The sequence below is a fragment of the Natator depressus genome, chromosome 20, assembly GCF_965152275.1.
Source record: "Natator depressus isolate rNatDep1 chromosome 20, rNatDep2.hap1, whole genome shotgun sequence".
NCBI classification, from domain to species: Eukaryota; Metazoa; Chordata; order Testudines; family Cheloniidae; genus Natator; species Natator depressus.
Window position 1 is genome coordinate 19,855,088 of NC_134253.1, and position 21,102 is coordinate 19,876,189.

The following is a 21,102-nucleotide window of genomic DNA, read 5'->3' on the forward strand; positions in this document are numbered from 1 at the left end:
ATGGGACATTGCACCTCGTTGTGACAGTTGTAAAAAAACAGGGGTGGAGGCCGCTCGTAGAGTTTTAAATTCTATCCTCAGTAGTCAAATCATCCATAAAAAAGAGACAATGTTTAGTAGACCTGACTTACACGGCTACCAATCTGTGTTTTGCGCGTGGGCTCTTGGCTGTCATGTCTGACCATAAACCTACGGACGCGGAATCGTTAGCGGGGGGATGAGAAAGTTGCATGAGAAACTGGGCTGGTCAGATCAAAAGAAGATTATGCTCAGTGACGTAGTAATGTCTGAACAGCATTTAGGAGTCAACATACAGGTGGTGCTGTATGCGGCGAAAGGGGCTTTTTTTAAATGGGGGGGGCAGTTTACCCCAAGACTTATTTCATCCTGTTGCACGATGAGCATTACTATGGGGTTCTGGTTGTGAAAAAGTTGTTCGGAGCAAAAAATTATGGTGAGTTTTGCCCCACGGTGCACAGTCCCGGCCACTCTTGCAGGTCCAGCTGCTGCCTCTGCTTGAGCGTAACATGCTCAGACAGCGTGGACGTGCAGCTGAGGTGTCCTCGCTGTAGACTGTATTGTCAGTCCAGAGAGCGTTTAGACAGACACATTGACTGGGCATCAACAGAACAAGTTGAATGCCTGTCTAAAACGTTGTGCGATAAGGGTCAGTCTTACGTGGACAAGCGGCACAGGTGTAAAGGGAGGCGCTGTAAGCAGGGTCAGGGTTTGATCGCTGGTGATGTAGACGGTCACCTCGGTTTTATGGACAGCCTTAGAAAGCCCGAATCCTCAGAAAAGTGTATTTGTTATGATTCCGAATACACACAGGAGACTGGGTTGCACACTCCCAATTACATTTTTGCTTTGTCCCTCAAGCCGGAAAAGTCCTGGGAATTTAAGGGTGATGAGTGTCTTTCTATGCTTGTTCAGACCTTTATTGGCAAAGAGTTCCGGGTCTACACGTTCCAGGCGCACAATTCCAAAGGTTACGATGCATATTTCATCATTAGACAGTTACTGAAGGAAAAGATGTGCCTAGAACTGATCACTCAGGGTAGTAAACTAATGTGTGTGGAAGTTAAGGCCCTGGGCATTCGTTTTCTAGACTCTTTAAACTTCTTGCCCATTAAGCTTGGAAAGCTCCCGCAGGTGATGGGGTTTGAAGGGTGCAAAGGGTATTTTCCACATTTTTTGAACACTTTCGAAAATCAAAATGACGTGCGGCCTATGCCCTATGTGTGGAGCACTATGGTGTAGAAAGCATGATGCCCAGGGAAAAAGCAGAGTTTCTCGACTGCTAGCAGGCCCACAGGGAGGAGAATTTGACTTGCAGAAAGAGCTTGTGTATTACTGTCAGCAGGATGTCAAAATTTTGAGACAGCTTTGTATCCTATACAGAAAAGAGATTATGAAAATGATGGAGAAGGGAGATCTAGTAGAGAGAGAACCTGGTAAATTCACCGAGATAAAACTGTGTATAGATCCATTCTGGTACATAGCACTGGCATCTGTCTGCATGGCTGTGTACAGGTTTATGTTTCTGGAGCCTAACACGGTAGCTCTTCTCCCTCCAGACAATGATGACAGGCAGAAAAAGATATTCGACCCCATCTGTTCAGTGGCTGTTGTATACCTCTCACAAAGAAACTATACAAATACGGCATGCTTTACAGGGTGGGGAACTAGAGGTAGGCTCCTACTCTTTAGAGGGTTATGCCAGTGTTGACAGGGTACACGCAGCCTTAGAGTTTAACGGGTGTTCTTTTCCACGGTTGTGTCACCTGTCATTGTGAAAAAGCACAAAACCCTATGACGGGGACAACTTTTGGGTTTCTTTATTACAAGACGCAGCTCAAGACCGACTATCTGAAACCACTTGGTTTTGTAGTGAGGACTCTTTGGGAGCAAGAGTGGGAAGTGAGGACAGAAACAGACAGGGAGCTTGCAGGTATTTAAAATGAGCCCAGTTGCCCTAGCCTCTCGTGCCTAGGGATGCTCTTTTTGGGGGGAGGACAAACGCTATCCGCCTATATTACAAACTTAACTCCGGGGAAGAAATCCACTATTATGATTTTACCAGCTTCTACCCTTTTGTAAAGAAAACCAAAGAATACCCTATCGGACACCCCGATAGAGTTTATGACAAATTTGGACCCCTTGCAAATTATTTCGGAATTTCAAAAGTTAAAGTGTACCCCACACAAGGCTTCTTTTTCCCATTGTTACCTGTCAGAGTGGGTGGCAAACTTATGTTCCCGATATGCCGAACCTGTGCGGAAACCGAGCAGCGGGAGATGTGCATCCATACTGATGAGGAGAGGGCCATCCTGGGGACTTGGTGCACGGTGGAATTGAACGCAGCCATAGCGAAGGGGTACGCGGTGGCAAAAATATATGAAATCTGGCTTTTTAATGAAAAATCTGATGAACTCTTTTCAGAGTACATCAAATGACACCTCCGCCAGAAACAAGAGGCTTCAGGGTATCCCAGCTGGTGCACAGACAAAGAAAAACAAAATAAGTACATGAACTATTTCTACCAGAAAGAAGGCGTGCGTTTGTGCCAACACGAGATCATTTTTAACCCCGCTAAACACCAAATCGCTAAACTCTAAATTCCCTCACGAGCGAGATCCCGCCAGATCAACACATCACCGAGTTTGTGTCGGCAGGCCCGAAAACGTACGGGTATAAGCTGTCGGGAGGAAAGGCCTGTATGAAAGTCAAAGGTATTACCCTGAACTTGGCAAACTGTCAAAAGATCAACTTTGACAGTTTGAAAGATCTAGTCCTGGACTATTGCACGGGCCTGCGAGAAAACACCTCAAAAAAGAGAGAGGTGCAGCAGCCCTCTATCGTAAGGAACAAAAATCAGTGGTAAATAGAGACCAAAACCCTTAAGAAAACACAGAAAGTCATTTACAACAAGAGGGTCCTAGGAGAAGGGTTTAAAACCCTGCCCTATGGATTTTAAAATGGATACGAGGTGGAAACACCCCTTTTCTGCAATTCTCGCGGGGCCTAGCAACTCTGGGAAAAGTTACTTTGTAAAAAATGTGTTGGATAATGCCAAACAAAACATTGTCTGTTATGCCTGAGAATATTGGATAACATGGCTATAAAAAGCATTGCAAGATACACATGTCTGGGCTTGTTGAAACACATTTTGAGCAAGGCTAGGCATGCCCAAGAATTTAAATGTATTTTTTACAAAGTTCATCACCATCCGGTCGTTTTGCACTAAGTCGTTAGAATACAATTTTAAAATCCGGTCACAAGATAAACCCTTGCTCGGATGATGTAAGAAACACTCAGTGATAGCCGCAGGCGACAGAGCGGGGGTCTTGTAATTGTCTATTGTGAAACACAATGCCTATGGCATTTTTGTTTAAAAATTTCAGAATGCTTTTAGGAAACAACATGCTCTTCGGGGGGTGCCCGTATGAGTCTAAAAACTCTCCACAGTTATGCTCCGCCAGACACAAGGCAAGCCAGTGTTCACCAGGTTGGTTGTGTGGATGCGCGATACAAACCTAGGGGTCTCTGAGACAGCTTGTCGCCAGGGAGCCAAATCACAAGGGAACACATCTAAGAAATTCTTTTTTGTGTAAGGCACCTTGATAAGACACACGAGAGCTGCACGGTGTCCATGTTCACATATGGTCAAGCAGAACGTCTCTCCTCTGATTTCTCTCTATGATGTTGTCAAAAACCCCATGCACGATCAGATTGATGGTGATGGTTAAAGCCTTCCCATAACGTATTTCTGCTCTCAGGTTCCCGGTTTGAATCAGGGAATAGTCATCGGCGCATTCCTGGTCGGGAGACAGGTCAAAGGCAAACAAGGTGTAACCCTGTGGAAACTCCTCACGGTCGATTAACAGAGAACGATCTGTCATGTGTTTACCAGCGTCTGTACCAGATTCATGTATTCTCTCACGCAGCATCCTGCCTCGAAGTCTGGTTGCAGAGGCTTGGTTGGTATCTGTTCACCATCCACATACAAGGCCACAAAATTAATATCATAATGTTTAAAATGAAAGAGATTTTTAGTGTAACTTCCACTCAAGGCATAAGACAAACCCTAGGACAAGCATTTTGGGTAACTGTCCCAAAAAACAGGTTCTCCTGGTTATTGACCCTGCTGCCCACGGGGATGCTAAACACTTTCATTCCCACACGGTCCACGGGATATTTAGCATTTGTGGTAAGCAGGGACTCTGCGTGCCCCAGACGAACACTCAGGGCCACCCGTACTTTCTTCACAAAAAGGGATGCTGATACAATGTGCAATTTAAAGCCTTCGGCTGCACTGCCCATTAAACAGAAAGCGTCTTATCTGCATGTCAGTTTAAATTTTCACATCCACTCCGTTCAACAAATGAGACGTATCTGTTCTGATCTGTCTTTATTTCAATGGTAATGGTATCGATGTGGTGTTTTCTGACAGGAACGTGATGAGGTTTATCGTAGGTGATGGTGACAAACTCATTGTTCCTTCCTCAGACAGGGACACAGCGTAACAGGGGAACAGAAAAGTCCCTCACAAACTGGTGTTCTACAATATCTGTGTGCAGATACAGGGAATTAACCCCCCCTGTGATGTCTGCCCAGAAGGGGAATTTTTGGACGCTGCGCTTGGGGCCCAAACCTAGAATGTTAGCTAGCTCCCTGCTGGTAGAAAACATAAAAGTAAAATCAGCGGATTTAAGGCTAACTTTTCTACCCACAGGGTCATCGTTCATGACCACCTCAGGCGGTGGGGGATGACGAGCCATGGTACTGTTCATATGATCCAATCATTCGGGTATGGACGAGTAATAACCTCATCGTAGGATAAAACTCTATGCCATATCTTCAAAGGTGATTTCAAAAGGGGTGTCCTCGTTGATAGCGTTCCAGCTGTGCGGGTGTTGTATTTCCACTAACCCCACCTCCCAGGCACCCGGGAGATCCAAGGGCTTAATTAGCTGTATTGTAAAGTTCGAGCTGGTGTTTTGAGGAAAAACTGCAGAGCTGGCATTGCTGGGCAAAGTCATGTAAAACCCGCTGTCGCTCATTTTTCGCTCCCTCAGTCTTTGCAGGAGGAATCTTTTTGTTTGTTTGTGTCTAAACGTCAGAATTGAGAAGCTTCCACCCAGCTGGTAAACTTATCGCCCCCCCCACCCGCAAACCATTTCACCAGTAGCTGCTTTTTTCTCCCTTTTCCTTTCTCCGCTAGAACTTTTTTGATCCTGCAAATCTTGTCTTGTTTGGGGTTTACTTTTTGTAAATCTTCAGGGTAAAAAGATCCAGTAACTGTCTCACCCTCGTAATCTTTTAATCGGTATACAGGTCTCGGGCTCCTGGTTAAGGCTTCATCCACTATAAATATCTCATTGGTAAACGTCTGTTCACAACCTTTTTCAAAAGCTCCTTTGGTTTTAGATAGTCTCACGTGGTCGCCTTTTCTAAAAGGGGCAACAACCGGTTTTATTTTAAAACCGTCTCTATCGACCGGTTTCCATATCTTCAGAGAATTGGAAGGGTTAACATCAGCGGGTCTGGTACGTAGAGTTCTGTAAAAGCTCTGGTTGTAACTCTTCATAAAGTCAGGTAACAGGTCAATGTGGCGAAAGGCGTTATGGGCTGTAAAATATCGCCACATCCTCCACATCTTTTTCAAGTTGTGTTAAAATCGCTCCACAACCCCTGCTTTGACTTCATTATCAGTAACAAAAAGCGTTATCGCTGTGCCGTTTCAACAATCTGCTAAAAGGTTTGTTTCAAAATTCTTTCCACCGATTAGTTTGTCATTTTTGAGGCACGCGACCTTGGCTAAAAATAGCTTTAAAGGCCTTGGATTCCTCACCGCTCATCTTGTCTTTTAGGCCTAAGGCCCAGGCATATTTGGATAGAATGTCTATCACTGTTAAGATGTACTTAAAACCGCTGTTGTGTTTGGAGAAGCGGTGCATACGGACCAAATCTGCCTGCCATTGCGCGTCCACATCTGAAACAACGGTCCTGGTTCTTTTAAAACGTATTTGAGCTGGTTTGTGTAAAGTGTAAGCATCCTGGTGTGAAAGCCAAGCTCTTACCTGTCTTCTATTTAAAGTTTTAGGATGCTTTTTGGCCACTTGAAAAAGAAGATTGACCCCGTCAAAGCCCCCAACTTTCCTGGGGGTTTAACAGATTTTCTTTAACAGAGCCGTCTGTGGAGACATGACTGTTCCTGGGACCGTCTTTTACGAACACAAGTATGGAGGGGGACACGTTCATTCTGACACATTTAAATAAGTTTTATTAATCGCCTGGTTTAACACAATCTTTTACAGCCGCCTGAAACAAAGGATGCCATGATCTCTACCATGAGGGAGTCTGAGCTGGTTCATTCTTCCATTTTTGTCCTTCTCTGGATTTTCCTCTTGAGATCTGGGTCTCAGACAGGAGCAAAAACAGCTGATGCGCGATGGATTTACTCCCACAGGGCTACCGATGTGTAACTTCTCAAAGGCCTCTAGAAAGGCATCGTCGAGCTGTTGAGAGATTTTCAGACAAAAAAACAGTGTAAGCACCCCACTGCCTGTTTTTAGATTTATGCAATGCCAGGTCGATTCCTAACCCCATTACGCCCCCATGATCGACCGTCGCTTCTTAATCATTCATTTACCTGAGCGCCGTCTTTCCCGTTCACCTTGTGACTCCCCCAAGCCACAATCGCCTTCCAACTTTAGGGCATGGACAATGAGAGGCTGTCACACTCATCGGGGTGCCTCACAAAGGTTTGGATTTTGGGGTCGGGTTCCGACGTATCCATCAAGGGTTGAGTCAAAGGGCCCTCCTCGGAACTGTCACTACCGTAGAGCTTTCTCCACACAACTCCAAAGGTCCTCGGAGCTAAAACAAAATCTGAAGGTCTCACGGGGGTGGTAAAGGAGTCCATGTTTCCTCTCAGCCTTTCCACAATTTCTAAAACATGTCTTCTTGGTAAGAGATGGCGTCCTCTGCCCAGCGCTGGGACTTATGGGGTGATGGTGCTGCACTCTGATTGGCAGAGGGCGTTGGGAGGAGTTCTTAGAGGGCTCACATGACCCTCTTCTGGACGGTTCACCCAATCCGAGAACCTGCCCCATTTTGGTCAAATCTCTTCTCGGGGCGGTCCTCTGCAGCCGAAACCCATCGCGATTAGTAGAAGGTGGTGGGAGGAGTTCTTAGAAGGGTCACACGAAGCACTTCCAGACGGGTCACCCCACTCCGGACCTCCCCCCAGTTGGTCAAATCTCCTCTCGGGGTGGTCCCCAGTGGCTCAAACCCCTCCTGATTGGTAGAGGGCAGTGGGAGGAATTCTTAGAGGGGTCACACAAACCACTTCCAGACACATCACCCCACCCCGCAACTCCCCATGATTGGTCAAACCTCCTCTCGGGGTGGTCCCCAGTGGCTCAAACCCCTCCTGATTGGTAGACGGTGGTGGGAGGAATTCTTAGAGGGGTCACACAAACCACTTCCAGACACATCACCCCACCCCGGAACTCCCCATGATTGGTCAAACCTCCTCTCGGGGTGGTCCCCAGTGGCTCAAACCCCTACTGATTGGTAGATGGTGGTGGGAGGTATTCTTAGAGGGGTCACACGAACCACTTCCAGACAGGTCATCCTGCCCTGGAACTCCCCCTGATTGGTCAAATCTTCTCTTGGGGCGTTCCTATCAGGGCAAAACCCATCCCGATTGGTAGAGGACAATGGGAGGAGTTCTTAGAGGGGTCACATGACACACGTTGCTTCCGGTCATTTGTCTGCCTTGACCCTGGAAGTAATACCTCATGGCTTGGGACTTCCAGTGACCGGTGGGCAAGGCTTACGAGGGCCAAGGGTGGGGTTAACGTTTGATTGATGGCAGGGCCCTTATACTACTGGACCGCCTTGTTCTCTTTGTCTCCCGCTTCATTCCCCAAGCACTCGGCCAGGACAGATGTCATTTAGGACCTCAGTTGCCACCAGCTGGACAGAGGGACTTGGGTCTTTCTTGAGGACCTGGAGAGCTGAAATGACAGAGGACAACATGTTAGTGAACAGACTGTCAAATCACAGCTAAGCGTGATCACAGAATCTTGAAGTACCAGAGCAGAATGATCACATGGTAAAATGTGAAACTGGGCTCAGTCCTTCTATTGGGATGGAAAATACATGAGAGATGAATATGCCTCACTTTTCATATTGTCACCTGTGCCTGAAATAGCTGGAGACTTACTACCTCTGAATACCACGCTACACAAGCTCTCCAATAGAAAGAAAGCTTTAGGTTCCTCCATTGGCTCCCTTCCGTGCTCCCAACAAGCAGGGAGACCCTGACTCGACCAGAAGGTCATCCACTCTGCTGTAAATGGAAGAAGGTCCATTGTTTCAATAGCTTCCACTTTTCAGTTTATTTTCCATCTCTAACCCTGGAATTGAACAGAGGCCAGGTCCCAGCTGGTTTGTGCAGGATGCAGGGCACCTACTGGAAGAAAAATTGCTGGTGGGAAATTTGGGGTAGCAGAAAGTGGCTACAATTTCTCCTCACCTGGGGAGACCACAGAGAGCCAATAAAGCCCAAAGAGTGGATAGCACTGGCTGCGGAGGGGGCCTTGGCAACCAGGAGACAACCAGGAGATGCACGGACTCATATCACACCCTCTGCAGCTGCCTCCTTCAGGGGAAATTAAAGCTGACTTTCTACTGGGCGAGAGTGAATTTGTCCCTTGATGTGTGGCTGATGCACTTTGCACCAGTGGTATCAGTTACTTTTGCTTGTCAGCTAAATTATTTAGAACTCACGGATGAGCAGAACTTCAGCTGTATTTATTACTTACACATCAGCAGATGTTCCAGGTCCAGCCATTTCATATGCTGCCTGTCTGTGTGTTCCAGGATGATGCCTAAATACACAATGGAAAACAAACAACAACCATAAAACCTTCCCTTGTTGAGTGCAAAGTGATATTAGCAGCCCTAGACAGGTCTTTGGCCTCTCCTACTGTGGGCCTAAGGGTGAGCTGTGGGCAAGAGGATGTTAGTGCAGTTTAGAGTCCACACTGAAGAGAATGAGAAAGACTTTTTTTTTTTTAAGAATGTTTACACAAAACCCATTTGCTTCCTCTTGCCACTGCTGTCACTTATTGGAGACATACTAAGCTAGTGTCTTGGTCTAGTGGTCTGAGCAAAGGACTGGGGCCAGGAATAAGTGAGTTCTAAGCAGGGATCCCACAAGGTGACTGATAGGTGAGACTTAGGCCACAATGCCTGCCTGTCTCACCTGGGTATGCTTGGGAGAAGAGGGCACAGGGCCAAAGCGGAGGAACCTTTTGCCTCCTTGACAAGGTGGTGTGGCCAGGAACCTGAAGAGCAGGCGCTGAGGGCATGTGGGCTGCATGCCTCCCAATGACGAAGTAGTAGTGAAGAGCACTGAGCAACACTGTGGGTGGGTCTGCACTTTGAGCGAGGGGGATCACTCCCAGTTCAATGGGACAGGCCCACACTAGCTCGCACAGCGCTCGCATGCTAAAATTAGAATGTAGCTAAAGCAGCACGAGCAGTGGGAGGAGCTAGCCACCTTGAGAATCGACTTTGGGGTTTGGATGGGACATACTTGGGGTGGTTAAACCTCCTGCTGCTCCTGCCATCGCAGCTACTCTCTATTTTTAGCACTCAGGGCTAGTGCGGGTATGTCTCATCAAGCTGGGAATTAGACCCCAGCTCCAAGTGTAAACATGCCCTATGAGACAGTGTCCCAGCCTCTACTACTAAATGACTGCACCGCGCTTTCCCTGCAACAATCCCAAGTCATGATTTCCTCCGACCACCACACTGGAGAGGTAGGGATATTAACCTCCCCATTTATGTATGGGAAGCTGAGGCACAGAGAGATTAATGGCAGCTCAGTGCTGCACAGTGGGATTTTTTTCTCTCTCCCTCAATGGGAATACCAAAAGGGACACTGGGCATCATCTCTCACCAGCTAACTTGGCTGCAACTGCCCGGATCTCTTCCCAGCTGCTAAAGAAGTACGTGATGGTGCTTTTGTACAAGTTCTCCAGCAGCTCGGCATTCTCTTTGGCCTAGAGGAAATCAGGGACACATGAGATCTCTCTGGCTAGAAGTGCCCTTTGACTGCCAGCACATGCTTTTACGAGCCACAGGTAAATCAGAGAAAGAACAGGTGACTGGGTGGACGTGGGAAAAATGGGGATCTGTGGCAGATTTACATTTCCCGTCACCCTCAGTCATATATCCCACTCTGACCGTTATTTCCATTACCCATCACACATCCCCCCCACACCTCTATACCACCACATGCCACTCCAGTCAAGAATCTCAGACACTTCAACAGCTCACTCACAAGGTGTCTGCAAATGTCCATCTGGAGCTCTTCAGGCTTCAGCTCGGCTGTGCCATCAAGGTGTTGATTCACGGCAGTTTGGAACCTCTTCAGTCCCAAAAACGGGACACAGAGGTGAAACGTAGCTCTGCATTCCTGAAAAAAAGAAAGCGTGTCACACCATTTAATTGTTCCCTACTGAGTGCTTTGGTCATTCAAAGGGAACTCATCTGCTTGACTGCTCATTTATTCCAGGATAAAAAGGGATTCATCTGGATGTAATTGGCAGAAAACATGCAGGAATGACTAATAGAGGGGAGAGCTTCCACTGCAACCTGGAGGTAGCATCAATGTCTTTTTGGAACAGATCTACCTATGAAAGCTGCTTCACCAGGTCTCTCTTCTGTTCTGGAGAAGCAGGGGCCTGGGGTGCAGAGACAGACAGGAATAGAGAGCTGTCGGGCTCAGACCCATGACCTATCCTGGATTCTGGTGAGGCAGCCATGGAGCAACCTGGTGGGAACTGACTCAGCAGGAGGGCAATGAACTGAGGGGAGAATTTGGGCCTCCACAGCAGGCAGGAATAGCAGAGCTCCCCTGGCATTGGGAGGAAGATTCCTTTGGCTTAGTAAATAAGTCACTCTCGGTCTTACCACTGAAACCCTGGGGTTCGGGTCTTGCAGGTGCAGCAGAAGTGTGACCCAGCTCTGTCTAACCTGCTCGGCGAAATAGCCCTTCCATTTTCTTTTGGTCAGGCGGGCCAGGATGCCAAACAGGACAAAGGACAATAAACGAAGAGCATCGTCCTCCTACAGCCAAGAAAGCCCCACAAGTTAGTAACTAAGGGACAATCACATCACGTACTTCGCACAGCCATCTCTTCTATGCTAAAGTCGAGGGATTCCAACTACAGCTAGTCGGAAACACTTTCATGAACTAATTTTTGATTCGAATTTCCTGATTCATCAAACTATTTTAGCGACAGTTCCATTTGGATGAAATTCCTCCAGAAGCCAGGCAGGGGTCCTTCGAAACCTGCCTGCTGTCTAGCCAGTGCACCCATTCAGCTCCTTGGAAGCCCATCTAGCAGGCTGACTGGGATCGTGGGCTTCCAAACCCCCAGCGTCTGGGACCCCGGCTCTCAAATTGGCAACTCCCTGGCACTTCTAGCTCCCACAGTTTCCTGGGTTCCCAGCACCGGGATAGTCTGAGAGCAGACTGCCCGGACCCAAGGCTTTCAATAGAGCTCGGCTGAGAATAGTCATTCTGTTTCACAAAGAGTTTTGAAGTTTGGGGAGAGGGATTCCCACAAATAGGAACAAAATCAAAATTTGAAATCTCAAAATTCTCTGCAAAACGGAATCATTCCAACCCTCTCACGTAAAAATGGTATAGAGCAGGCCCAACACTCTCTATTGTACCTTGGAACCCCCTTTTCATGGTTATCTAGCTACCTAATCTAGTATTCAGACTTTCTTTGAGGTTCTCAGTGGCAAGAAAGAAGAACAAAAGGGGGAGACTGTGGGAGCAGGGGTGTCATCCCCATCCTCCTAATGTTCTCCTCCTCCGTAAAACACCTGTCTTCCCTGGGGCCGAAACATCTCTTCACTCTGACATGAGCAATGCCCAGGGAGTAAATGGAGTCTAATCAAGATCGGTTGAACTGGGGCTGGAGAGTTCTGGTCACATACGTTGTCAAAGTAGGTCCGGATCTGTTGGGTGAGGTCTCTGAAGGAAGAACCTATGTCCTTCTCTTTCAGCTCCTTCAGGACTTTGGCCACTGCTTTCATGCTCTCGCCAATGACTTCAGAACTGAAAGGGTCACTTAAGGCCCTGATCAGTATGACCATAAGAAACTTCTTGTGCTTTTTCACCTGGACAAACATACGACATTAAAGAACACTTATCACTGATCACACTTCTAATACGTTTTCTTTAGCAGTTATGAAGCTGTGGGAATTTCATCTCCCCCTCCCACCCCCCCGGAGACCTATAGCTATATTTCAGACCAGGTTCCAGCTACAATGAGCCAAACTCGGTGCCATAATACACCTGTGTCATCCTATTATTAGATTCCTAGTTACTTAGATTCCAAGGCCAAAAGGAACCCTTGTGATTATCCGGTCTGACCTCCTGCATAACATTGAACTTCCCCGAAATAGTCTCTGTTGGAACTAGAGTGTATCTTTTAGAAAAACGTTCAATCTTGATTTTAAAATTGCTAGTGACAGAGAATCCACTACAACCCTTGGTAAATTGTTCCAATGGTTAATTAAAATTACCATTAAAAATCAATGCCTTATTACCAGTCTGAATTAGTCTAGCTTCATTTTCCCCCATTGAATCTTCTTATCCCTTTGTTTGCTAATGGGAAGAACCCATTCTCAAAATGTGCTCCCCATGTGAGTAGTTCTAGACTGTCCTCAAGTCACTCCTTAACCTTCTCTTTGTAAAGCTAAATAGATTGAGCTCCTTGAGTCTATCACTAGAGGTATCTTTTCCAATCCTTTGAGAATTCTTGGGACTCTTCTCTGAATCCTCTCTAATTTATCAGCATCCTTCTTGAATTGTGGACACCTGATCTGGACACAGCATTCCAGCAGTGCTCACATGAGTGTCATATTCAGAGGGAAAAGAACTTCTTTACTCTTAGTCAAGATTCCTCTCTTTATGCCTCTAAGGATCATTTCAGCCCTTTTGGCCACAACTTCGCATTGGGACACCTTATGTTCAACTGATTCTCTGCCATGACTCAAGTGGTTTTCAGCATCATTGCTTCTTGGGATAGAGTCTCTCATCCTGTAAGTATGGCCTGCATTTTTTGTTCCTAAATGGAGACATTTACACATGGTCATATAAAAGTGCACAGATTGTTTGCTTATGCCCAGCTTAGCAAAGGATCTAGCTTGCTCTGTATTGACTGCAAAGAGGTTAATAGTTGCAAAGGGAAATAGTTGCAAAGGGAAATGCAAAGGGAAATAGTTGTTCGGAGTTTACAGAGGCTGCACACAATGCACGAGGCCAAATTCTGCTCTCTCACATACCCGAGGTATGTGAGAGAGCAGAATTTGGCCTCGTGCATTGTGTGCAGCCTCTGTAAACTCCGAACAACTGTTTCCCTTGGTTTCTCTAGTTATGCTGCATTCTAGTCAGTATTCTCTCTTACCTTCTCAGGCGCCCCATAGACTAAATTTCCCAGGCCTCTTACAGCCATCTGCCGGACAATGCTGTTCCTATCATGGGACTTTTCTTCCAAGATGTGTAAGACTGGCTTAAGGAACTTCTTCTCCCTGAGCATGGGATCACTCATTAGCTGAAAGAAAATCAACCTGTCCATTAGCCCCAATATGATCGTTAAGATTGGGAATAGAATTTGAGCCGACATGTCATACACTAAAAACAACAAGGAGTCCTCCTACAGCCCCAGTCTTGAGGATACAGACAAATATGGCTACCCCTCTGATACTTGGCACATAATACACTGTCACTTTAGTATTCCACACAAATGAGAAAGGTCTACAAAACATGGAGCTTTCCTTTTGGGCACTAAAATAGGGATCCACTCACCTCTTGAGAGCCTCTTAGTGGCTGGGTATGGTATCACAGTCCTTTTCTCACCCCTGGTGCACCCTGCCAGCCGTCCTCAGTGAGTCTTCTGTGGCTCAGGCCTCTGGCTGAGTCCCAAAGTCCAAATGAACCCCTTCTGGGGTAGTCCAGAACAGTCCCATTGCCCTCACTAGGGTCTCCAGCCCCAACTCTGGGTCCTTTACATTCTGCCCTTTGTTCAAGCTCTCCATTAGCATTGTCCCCTCCATGGTGCTTATGTCACTGTTGGTGGTAGGGGAACCTGGGCCTGCCCCTAACTCTGGGTTCCAAACCATGGATCCTATAAACAGGAGCTAGGCACTGCTTGATTTCAGTTCATTGTCGCTTCTTCCTACCGGCCACTTTTAGCTTCACCCTCACCTCAGGGTTAAAGTTCTTCGGGACTCTCTTCCTGAAAACCCAGCTTAAGTAAAGGCTGCCAGAATCAAACTCTGGCTGTCCCCTGAATTTCTGTGGCCAGAGAGCAGCACCCTTTCTTGCCCCTCCAGTTCCTGCCAGGAACTGACCTGCTAAAGCCCTTCAGCTCCTTTTAGCCGAGCCTGATGGGCTCGGATTGGCTGCTTTCATGAGGCCTCTCTAGACAGACCCAGATTGGGGGCTCTTTTCCTGGGGCAGGGTGTAGTAGGACCACGGGGCCTCTTGTAAGGAGCCTTAAAGCCCAGGTACAGCCCATCACAGGCACAGAGAGGTTGTTTTTCTTAGAACCAGATAAGCCCCGAAGATAGTTGCTTAGCATAAGTGGGAAATGTGATGCAGATGTTGGAGGAAGACTGTGGAAAGGGAGGATGCTCCAGCAGGTATCCCCACACTAGCCTAGGACTTAGGAGACCCAGGTTCCATTTCCTGCTCCCTCAAAGACTTCCTGTGTGACCTTGGGCAAGTCACTTAGCCCTTCTGTGCATCAGTTCCCTGCCTGTAAAATAGGAAACATAGTGCTTCCCTACCTCGCAGGAGTGTGGTGGGGATACAGACATTAAAGAGTTTGGAGGTACTCAGATACTAGAGTAATGAGAACCTAAGATAGACATTAATGTAGTTGTAGGTTGCTTGGTTGCTAGTATTAGGACGCTCGGTTCATTCAGAAGATGTGCTGAGCTAAACCAAAATCAGGAGCTGTTGGTTAGGATCAGCACTAGGACTTGGCAGAAGAGGTCCACTCATTCAAACTCCGTCCGTATCTCTCTCAGCCAGCACCTGTGGTTGTGTAGCTAGTATAGGCAATGATGGTAATAAAAACCACAGAGAGAGAAGGACTCAGAAAGGTATCGTGAAGTTCCTGGTGAGGTTTCCATATAAAGGAGGAGCTATTCTACCGTCTAAAATGACAATTACTCCTATGAACTGAACTGTACAACTCCCGAAAGAAAGGCAGACAAGAGTCTAATGGTGAAACTGCTCTTCAGAGCCCTGTGTCTTACCTGGGCAAGGAAAGCTGTGCTGGTGACTCGGTGGTTTTCTGAGGGGGAATTCACCCAGGGGAGGAGGCTCTGTATGATCTCAGGTGTTATGAGTCCAGATCTTAGCAGAAGACTGGAAGACAAAAGAAACCGCTCATGGGCTAGATTGCACACTTCAAAAACTCAGCTGCTCTGAGCATACAGTTCTGATAGCTAGGAGTGGGAGCTGTGTGTTTCCACCCAGGACACCCCCGCACCCCCCGCCCACAAAGCTATAAACGGGAGGTTCCCTCTCAGCCACTCTAGTGGCTACTCATTCCCAAGGATAAAATGATGCCTCCTAGATCTCTTACCTCACCAGCAGACACACTCCCTCATGGTGAGTCTTGGGGTTTTCCACAAGAGTCCAAGTCCTCTGCTTCCTGAGCGCTCTCACCAGTCTCTCATTCCCACCCTTGAAAAGCACAGATTCTAATGCTTTGATAGAAAGCCTGGGGAAAGAGAGGCACAGAACTGCAGCAATCAGGAGGAAGGTGCAGCTTGAACAGAGAGTCAGGAAGCTCCAGTTACTTCTCAGGTCTGCTGTTCAATCGGCAGTTCATCCATTGGCAACGTCCTGGACACCAGTGTCCCTGGAAGGACTTGATGCTGGGAGGTAAGTTTCAGTCTCATACATCTCATGGACTAGTTTTGCTAGGGACAAAATTTTGCAGTCCTTTTTCTCTTTCTGCAAGGAGTATGGGCACTAGCAGAGTACAGTGATATGGAAAAGATACATGATCAGGACCCAGAAACAGGGGGCATAGAGTGTGGTGATCACTAATGGACATTTTGGGGTCATATCTCCAGATATGAGGTGACAGAGTGCTGAGGGTTTGCACTTGAGTCAGCACTCTGGTCACTATTCGTACGAATTCGGTTCCTCACAGAAGGCCTAATTGGATAGAGGTGTACCTGATTACGAGGTCAGATTGGGGCTAGTGAGTCAAGGAACCAATCATTCCATTAACAGGGAAACTGTATAAAAGGACATGGGCAGGAGCCCTTTGAGGGGAACAGACAGAGAAAGAAACTTGGGTGACCAGATGTCCCGATATTTGGGGCTTTATCTTATACACGTGCCTATTCCCTCCCCCACCCCCGTCCTGATTTTTCACACTTGCTGTCTGGTCACCCTAAGAGAAACAGAAAGACAAAAAGCTAGGAGAGCCTGACAAAGTGAGGTCTCTGAGTGGAAACACCTTACCCCCCACCTGACTTTTGGAGAAGAGTTTAGAAAGTTGAGATACAATATAAAGGTGCTATGTATTGGTAGGGGGATTAAATAGACTATACGTTGGTGTTTACAAGCAAAAAAGTCTCAACGCAGTCTGTGTTTGTGGAAGATGTGGGGGTGCAACACCCCTCTCTGTCACAGCTGGGGGATCATCAGGGATTTCCCTGTAATCTATGCAAATGGAGAGCCTGTTGGAGAAGCCGGTGTAGAGGTTTGGCAGTCCAGGTGATGGAGGGAACACTGAAATGGGTGATGAAGCAGCAAAGAGAAGTGTAGAACAGGGGTTCTCAACCTTTCCGTTTCTGAGCCTCCCCCCACCCTCAACATGCTAAAAATACTCCATGGCCCAGTTCCAGGCCTCTGCCCTGCCAGGCATCAGAGTTTGGGGCTCCTGGCTCCAGATTTTAACCCCACAGGGTGCAGGGACTTGGGGCTTTAGTGCAGGTGCTGGGCTCAAGGCTTCAGCTTTCTGCCCTGAGCCCCAGCTAGTCTAAAGCCAACCCTGCTTGGCAGACCCCCTAAAACCGGCCCGGTTGAGAACTGCTGGTGTAGAACAGTGGTCTCCAAACGTTTTGGCTCACGCACCCCCAGGGTGACCTGCCACAGACGCGCCACCGATGGAAGACCTGCCGCAGGCGGGCCGCCAGAGGGGAGCACCAGCCGTGGACGTGCAGAGCTGCTGCCGAAGGAAAAAAATGGCGGAGTGCAGTCCGGCGGCGCTACTGCTGCCACGCACCCCCCGGGATCATCCCGCGCACCCTAGTTTGGAGACCACTGGTGTAGAAGACCCGACAGACCTTCCAACAATCCCAGCAGGCAGAAAAACAGCTTTTCCTTGCCCGGTAGGTTTAACAGCAAAAGAGTCGGCAGGAATTTATACGGGAGCAAGCCCAGGTCTGGCAACAACTCCTCCAAAGTTTGGTGAGTCCCGTGACAGGAAATGGAAACCAGGCACAGGAGATCAGACTGTAAAATGGGACCTGCGAACAACCCGATGTGTTTTTGGTTACCTTTCAAGGAAGAGCAGTGAGACCTCCTCGGGACAGAACAATGTGGGCCCTTCAACTGACACCCTATTTAACTGGGGAAGCACATATAGGGCTTTTAGTGATGAGCAGGCAAGAGATTATGACATGATTAAGGCAGCCATGCTGGACGAGGTGGGGCCTGTCCACGGAAAAGTACTGCCAGAAATGTAGAGTTGAAAGATGGATTGAGGGATTATGCCTCTGTGCATTTGGACAGAAATTAAAAGATTGGGCCACTCATTGGTAAGGCCAGATACTCAGACTGTGGGGGAGATCATGGACTGCATGGTTCTGGAAGTTTCTTCAGAGTCTCCCTGAGCATACCCGAGTATGGATTCGGTGGCGCCAGCCAGTTCATCTGGACCCCACAGTTCAAGTGAGAGGAATTTGCAGAGGCGGACATTCCCAGAGTGAGTCAGTGGTTTAAGGGACTAGATTTGAGAAGGACCAGAGTGCCTACAGCTGGGAAGGGCAGCAAGAAGAAGAGGGAGGAGCCTCAAGGAACTGTAGTGGGAGCTTGGCCTACGGTGTGCTTCCGACATGGACCTGAAGGACATCTAAAAAGAGACTGTCCGAAAATGGACTGTGGGTTTGCCCAGTTTTGTGGTTGGGACAAGACTCCCAGGCAGGGAAGAAAAAAGAAAGTACCTACCATATCGGTCTGGGTAGGGAGGAGCCACCAAAGGGACTAATGGACACAGCTTCATCCTGTTTGCTAATCAGGCAGGAGTTAGTGAAACCCCACTGGATACTTCCCAGAGGTAGGATCAAAACTGAATACCAGGTCCATGGGGACAATAAATTCTGCCCAATGGCAGAGGTGACTCTGAAAATTAAGGGGAAGTTTAGGCAGAAACATGTAGGGGTAGTGGATGGATTGTCCCACTGCCTTCTACTGGGCATGGACTGGAATCCCTTTCTAACAGGGACACCAAGGCAGGTATGGAGGCCCAGAAGGGTGGAAATAAAACCTGAAGGGCCAGGTAAAGAGGAAATATAGGTAAAGGGGCTGGAGGAACCTAGACACGAAAGTATAGACAAGAGGGAGGAGAAAGAAAACAAAGGTTAAGTGTAAAGGTGACTTAAGATCATCCATTGGGGTCAAACAGTCATCAGAGCCCTTACCACCAGGATCTCAGGAGCAGGCATCCCTAGAACACTTTGGAGGGACTCAGAGCAGTCTGTGTCCATGGAAGAGGCCGGGGCACAGCCTACCACCCCGTCACATATAGGTACCTAAAATGGGCCTGCACATGGGCCAACAGCATGAGCAGAATATATACTCGTGTCTGCAGCGCCAGCAATCACATAGCTAGGTACCCATCCATCTGAACAAATTCAAGTTTTGTGGACAAAACTGAGGCACCCATCTTGAAAACCTGACCCACTGTGGCCACTACATAAGATCAGCCTTACTGGGTCAGTTCAATGGTCCATCTAGTCCAGTACACTGTCTTCCAACAGTGGTCTATGCCAGCTTCTTCAGCAGGAATGAACAGAACAGGGCAATCATGAAATGATCCAATCCCTGTTCTCCAGTCTCAGTTTCTGGCGGTCAGAGGCCTAGGGACACCCAGAGCTTGGGGTTGCATCCCTGACCATCTTGCCTAATAGCCATTGATGGACCTGTTCTCCATGAACTTATCTCATTCTTTTTTTTTTTTTTTAAACCCAGTTATACTTTTGGCCTTCACAACACCCCTTGGCAATGAGTTCCACAGGTTGACCGTGTGTTGTGTGAAGTAGTACTTCCTTATGTTTATTTGATACCTGCTGCCCATCCGTGAACAGAGCTGAGATCCTGGTTTCCTAGGAAAATTCAGAGACATTATAAAACCATGAAGTCTGTAATTTGAGCACCTTGTTGGCAGTGAATAAAGAAACACAACAAGAAGAGAAACTAATAATGTTGTGAGATTGGTGGGAAATGTACATGAATGTGCTACCAGAGCTGAAGTCAACTGAGGACTCAGGAATCTTAGTGTTAACTGGCGAGGGGCACAGAGTGGGTGCCGAGGGGCCTGGTACGTACATTCTAGCTCACTAAAAGATTGCCCCATGAGTCTCAAATAAAAGCCCAGGTCACCAATATCATTGTGAAACGCATGTACAGATGCTGTGTCAAGAGTCATGGATATGCGTTGAAAATTACATTCTTAGGATCTGTGTCTCGGGACTAGTCACCAGGAAAGGTGACAAAATGGTTTTCTTTCAGGCAAGAAATGTTTATCCATCTCTTTGTTTACATGTACATTAAGCATGTAGGGTTCACATTCAGTTGAGAAGGCCTGTGAGAACTTCAAAGAAAGAAAAGTAGCAGGAAGTAGACAGGGGGTGGGGACCCAATTTTGGGGTACACATCAAAGGTTTGCTCTAGTCTATTTGGGGGACATCTTTCACTTAGGAAGTAGATGGACCGCGAGTTTGCTTCATGAAAGAGAGGTCGCGATCAGGCTTGGTTGAGAACTTTGGGTGAGAAACATCTTTAGACAGGAGGTTAACCTGTTGGTTAAGTTTAGTTTCTAGGAGCAGGATATGATTTCATTTGAAATGTAACCATTTTTTGCTTGCATTCTTAGTCACGGTCACTGGAATCTCTGTTCTTTGAGAATCTCGGTTCTTGTTTTCACTAGAAATATATCTAGGTGCTGTGAGTTTTGCAGTACAGAGTATAAGTATCTAGTGTAGAGTCTAAAGTAGAAGTAATAAACTGGTGTGTCCTGTTCCATTGGGAACAGCAGGCCTGATCATTCTGTGGGAGTTCAGTGGATAAAGGTCTGGACACTCTACGGAATGGTCAGAAGACTCGGGGGTTGGTGTGTGCCTGTCATTAACCTGGTATAGTGGTATATACAGTTTCAGGGAACTGACCCACAGCAGGCACAGACAAGACTTCCTCACTCGAAGGGCATGTGATGGTAAGGTGCCTCGTAACCCTGGGAACTCTTGGGGAGCGTCACACAACTCTACTGGAATTCTCTTTGTTTCTCTCCCTTCCTTCTAATTACTGGCAAGGGTTGCCCTCAGTAAGTTGTAGCCCTCTTCGCAGTTGGCTCGGGCTGCTTCTCGTTGGCAAAGGCAGCTTTTGTCCGAGGGTATGGCTGACCTGCTGCAGGAGAACAGGAAACAACTCTGGGAGCAGTTCCTGCACAGCTTTGCTCGACTGCAGGGCTGACACCACCTCAAAGATGGCACATGTTGCCTGAAAGGAGAGCATGGTAAAAAAGGAGATCTCTTCCCAACGCCATCACACCCTGTCTCCCCTTCTGATATCTGCTGTACTAAATTCTCCCTTCTGCCAGTAACTTGAATGACAGCGAGCAGCTTGCTTAACTCGTGGCTCACTTTCCCACATCTGTACAAATGTGTAATGATCTCCCAAGGCATGCTGTGAGTCCAAAGGAAGATTTGCAAAGAAACCTGTTCCAAAGACTTTCTAATGGCCAGATAGTA

General features: G+C 47.5%; 1 pseudogene; it reads right to left on the reverse strand.

The window, feature by feature from the left end:
- The window catches only part of LOC141975319 (uncharacterized), a 187,527-nt pseudogene extending 172,090 nt beyond the window's left edge, over nt 1-15,437 (reverse strand).
- Nucleotides 15,438-21,102: the final 5,665 nt, after the last annotated feature.